At 68.9% G+C, this 373-nt stretch overlaps 1 protein-coding gene across 1 annotated transcript in view; it reads left to right on the top strand.

Annotated features, from left to right (window-relative positions):
• The first annotated feature begins 10 nt into the window (after nucleotides 1-10).
• STK32C (serine/threonine kinase 32C) overlaps nucleotides 11-373 on the top strand; it is a 110357-nt gene continuing 109994 nt past the window's right edge. The window contains exon 1 of the mRNA XM_006146932.2: nucleotides 11-44. The gene's annotated coding sequence lies outside the window, so the exon portion shown is untranslated. The remainder of the gene's footprint in view (nucleotides 45-373) is intronic.

Here is a 373-nt window from a genome sequence, read left to right as displayed (position 1 = left end):
GGCGGCCACCGCGCGGAGGCCCGTGTTTGACGACAAGGAGGACGGTGAGTGCGGCCGCCGGGTCGAGACTCCGGACCGCTCCCAGCGACAGCGTGGGGACCCGCCCGCTCGCCCATAGGCGAACGCGGCGATGGTATTTCCTTGCCTCTGGACACCGCGGCCACTGGGTGGGACAGCGTCTCACGGTGTCTCAGTTTCCGAGGAAAGTCGCGCGGGAAGCTGCGGCCCCCACCCGTGTCCCGGCTCTCGCCAGCATCATGTTTCCAGAGTCTCCGCGGCGGGCGGAACAGGTTCAGCCCCTCTGAGGAATAGGTGGCCGCGGTTGCCGCGGCTTTGGGCTTCAGCGTGCCACCGTCCACTGTAGCGGCAGGGT

Source organism: Tupaia chinensis, unplaced genomic scaffold (genome assembly GCF_000334495.1).
Source record: "Tupaia chinensis unplaced genomic scaffold, TupChi_1.0 Scaffold000197_1, whole genome shotgun sequence".
Classification (NCBI taxonomy): domain Eukaryota; kingdom Metazoa; phylum Chordata; class Mammalia; order Scandentia; family Tupaiidae; genus Tupaia; species Tupaia belangeri.
This window is presented reverse-complemented; position numbering and strand designations above follow the sequence as displayed.